Source organism: Schistocerca nitens, chromosome 1 (assembly GCF_023898315.1).
Source record: "Schistocerca nitens isolate TAMUIC-IGC-003100 chromosome 1, iqSchNite1.1, whole genome shotgun sequence".
NCBI classification, from domain to species: Eukaryota; Metazoa; Arthropoda; class Insecta; order Orthoptera; family Acrididae; genus Schistocerca; species Schistocerca nitens.
Window position 1 is genome coordinate 419,749,607 of NC_064614.1, and position 4,207 is coordinate 419,753,813.

General features: G+C 38.2%; 1 pseudogene; it reads left to right on the plus strand.

Annotated features, from left to right (window-relative positions):
• The first annotated feature begins 2,338 nt into the window (after positions 1 to 2,338).
• On the plus strand, positions 2,339 to 2,517 carry LOC126204924 (U2 spliceosomal RNA; annotated as a pseudogene).
• The last annotated feature ends 1,690 nt before the right edge of the window (positions 2,518 to 4,207 follow it).

Genomic DNA, 4,207 nt, shown 5'->3' on the forward strand with positions numbered 1-4,207 from the left:
TGAGTCCTTCAAGTGGGACGTTATCAACCATCCACCTTACAGCCCAGACCTGGCGCCAAGTGATTATCACCTCTTCATGCATTTGAAGAAATGGCTCGGGTCACAGCGGTTTGATGACGACGAAGAGCTCAAAGATGCGGTCACAGGCTGGCTCCAGGCACAAGCGGGTGATTTTTATGCAGAAGGAATTTCAAAGCTTGTGAAGAGATACGATAAGTGCCTCAATCGCTATGGAGACTATGTAGAAAAATAGTGCAAAGATGTAGTTGTAAGATGTATATATTAAAATATTTTTATTTAACTTGGTGTATTTTTTTAAATCAACCGGAGGTTACTTTCTGAACGGCCCTCGTAGTTTTGTAAGTCTAGAAAAATTCTCAAAAATAACCTATTTCTCATGCAATAGTACAATGAAATTAAAGAATAATTGTTTTGAACAAGGATACACCTACTGTTCTCAAAAATATTAAGAGAGCACAATTAAGTTTGTTTAAGCCTGTAATTGTCGATAACGGTACGAGTTTATCGTGGCACTCGCGAACGTTCGAAATCTCACTATGTATCGCAAAATAAACGGGTATTAATACAATTAATGAAAGATTATGCAGAAACAACGCAAACAGTAAAATATGCGAATCTAGAACTTCAATTCGACACATGAATCTTGTACGCGCGATCTCATACAAAGGAAAATTCCGAAATCTGCTTTTATATATAAATAAAAGTGCTCGTGGTCTCGCGGTAGCGTTCTCGCTTCCCGAGCACGGGTTCCCGGGTTCGATTCCCGGCGGGGTCAGGGAATTTTCCTGCCTCGAGATGACTGGGTGTTGTTGTGTCGTTTTCATCATCATCATTCATCCCCATTACGGTCGGAGGAAGGCAATGGCAAACCACCTCCACTAGGACTTTGCCGTATAATGCGGCGCGGGTCTCCCGCGTCGCTCCCCTACGCTGTGTAAAGAAGTGTGGGACTCATCATCATCATCATCATCATCATTGCACGGATTTTTCGCTTAGCAGTTTCTCTGTACACTTCTACACTGGCGTGCTGAAGAAGAACATTGCAGTGTAAGTTTCTCTCGGTAAAAATCGTTAAAATGTGCAGCAGCCCCAACAAAGCACATCTTCCGCCTGTTGCAGCTAACTATGCCACTTGAAGGAAGAATTGGACTCTCTCTCATGTAATGGGAGTTGGACTTATGTGGAGCTTCCAGTAGATAAAAGAGCCATCGGCAGTAAGCGCGTATTCTACGTAAAAAGAGATGCATCTGGAATCAGTAAAAGGTATAGGGCACATTCGGTGATTAAAGGCCGCACTCAGGTAGAAGGATGTGACTACTGAGGAGACATATGCTCCAGTTACTCGACTCACAACAATGAAAACCTTTCTTAGTGTGATGACTCAACATGATTTTTTTACGGAACAAATGGATATACAAAATACATTCCCACATGAAGAACTGATGGAAGAATTTTATATGAGAGTTCCTCAAGGTGTAAATATTAAGGAAGGACTTGCATGCAGACTCAATAAAGCTTTATATGGACTCAGACAGGCACCAAGAACTTGGACATCTATATTTGACAATTTTATGAAGGAAATTGGGTTTTGACAATCCAACGTTGATAGATATCTCCATGTTGAAAACACTGTTGGTTATAATACTTACTTGTAACTGTATATAGATATCATAATTGCTGAGAATTATAAAAACAAAATCATTGATATTAAGAAGAAGTGAAAATTAGAATTTGGAATGCGAGAATTTGGAGAATCATCATTCCTTGGAATAAATATACACAGGACCAAAAGCAAAATGTTCCTTAGTCAACGTGTTTATCCCGAAAAATTATCGAAAAGATTCAACGTGGGAGACTGTAAGCCCTGTAAAACACCGATGGAAGCCAAGCCTAGTGAAAAAGGTTGTGTGAATTGGTGTAAATAAACCATATAGATAATTAATAGGTTGTTTGAAGTATATAATGACAGCTACAACACCTGACATAAGTGCATCAATCAACTATTTTAGTATACATAAAAATTAACCACCATAATTCAACTGGAAAGGTTTGAAACGAATGCTTGATGTTCATCTGTGTTACAAAAAGGGAAAAATAAATGCTCTTCTCTGCTCTGTTGATTCCCACTAGGGACCTGAAGAAGAAAGAAGTTCTACAACAGGATACATAGGCCAAGTTTTTGGAAATACTCTTTGTTGGTCTACAAGGAGACAGACATATGTTCACAATAGTCAAAAGAAGCAGCTTTGGTAATGCTAGAGCAGACAGTCTGTTGATGAGGAATCTTCTTGAAGAATTTAAAATATTTGTGAAAACTTCAACAGTCATGCCTCTTGGCTAAGATCAAAGAGTAGTATCAGTTCTTATCAGCTTAATAACTGATATATCCTGCGTCGGACGTTTCAGATATCATACATCTATTAGAGAATTGAAGAAATAAAGAACTGAATAATGTGAATATTTGATGCCATTTCGTAAGTCAGCTGCATAACAAAGGACATCTGAATGTGAATATGTTAGCTCCGAAGAAAAAGTGGCAAATATTTTAACAAGAGCAGCTATGAGTTACGGATCAGTAGACTATGCCTGAAGATGACGGTAGTAAAATTTGAAGATACTTAATGAAATTATCAAATTGTTGTTGACATAATAGCAAATGAATAATTACACTCAGACTTATTTTCTCTTTGTTTTCTGTATGTGCTTTTGCCTGTTTTTTCCTTCTCTCTGCGTCTTGTCTCCATCATTGTACTGTGATTGTGGTTGTAATTAAGATAAGTAATAAAATGCTATTACACATCTAACTGCCTGGTACTTTCTGGCATTAACAAAGAACAGGACGTAACTTCAGATGACATTACAATCAAATACATTAAATGAATTCGAAATTGCGAATAAGGACATCTATCAGCTATAGAATGGAATGACGACAATGAAAATTTGTGCCAGACTGTGACTCAAACCAAGATTTTCCCACTTATCGCGAGCAGTCACCTTGCCATTTGGCTATCCGTGAACGACCCATGGCTAGATCCAAACTTCCATATGTCGTCAACCACGCATCCACTGAATATGCATGCATGTCCAAAGGAACTTTTCATCGTAATCTGAATAACATGGGCACTGCAATATCGTATTTATCTGCCGATACTGGGCCAGCGACTTTCAAGTAGAATGTCTAAGCTGTATAGGAATATAAATAATTGGTGTGCGAGTACAGGTTGTAGACGCATGGTTGATGACATATGGAAGTTTGAGTGTGGCCATGGGTTATGCACAGATAGCCAAATTGTAAGGCGACCGCTCGTGATAAGCGGGAAATCCAGGTCCAAGTTCTGGTCCAACACAAATTTTCATTTTCGTCATTCCATTCTACAACTGATGTTTGTCCTTATTTGCAATAGCGAATTGATTTAATGTGTTTCATAACAGCTGTAGACGCTACAGTGCTTGTTCCTTTGGACATGCATGCATGTCCAAAGGATCTTTGCATCGTAATCAGAATAACACAGGTACTGCTATATCGTATTACTATCGAATGATGGAGGGTTCACACTAGACAGGACCTCTAAACGATATCAGCTCGCTTAGCTAGTCCCAAATGACATGTCATTAGTTTAGAAATATATCAATCAGAAGTGCCATTGGATGTGACATGTCTCTTTATGATCTTTGCATCATATACTAGGAAATAAACAGCCAACTATTTGTGACCACGAAGAATTATCACTCTTATCGCTCCTTGTTTTTCTTGCAGCAATTTAAGCTGTCCTCTTAGGTTCCAGCCTAACTACACATTCGGAAATCATATTTATTTCGTCCTTTGCTTTCTAATCAGATGGAAGTGTAAATAGCATAGAATATAGCAGAATGTAATTGTATTACATTCATTAAAAAATCGTCAAATAGTTAACAATGCCGACATGAAAAATGTTTGGATACAGCAGCACACAAAGCTACTTCCATCGACACTGTAGTCTACGATATCATCCATTATGTTACATCAACATCATACAAATTTTCATTTTTCTCTTGGTCACCACAGTATCTCTGTAAGTCTTGTGTTGTTGATGTGTCATTGACTGACATTTAGTGATAAGGACATGTCTGCGATAATTCTTCAATTCCTGAAATTGCATACCACAGGTTATAATACAAAACAGCTAAATACACCAAAATGAATAAG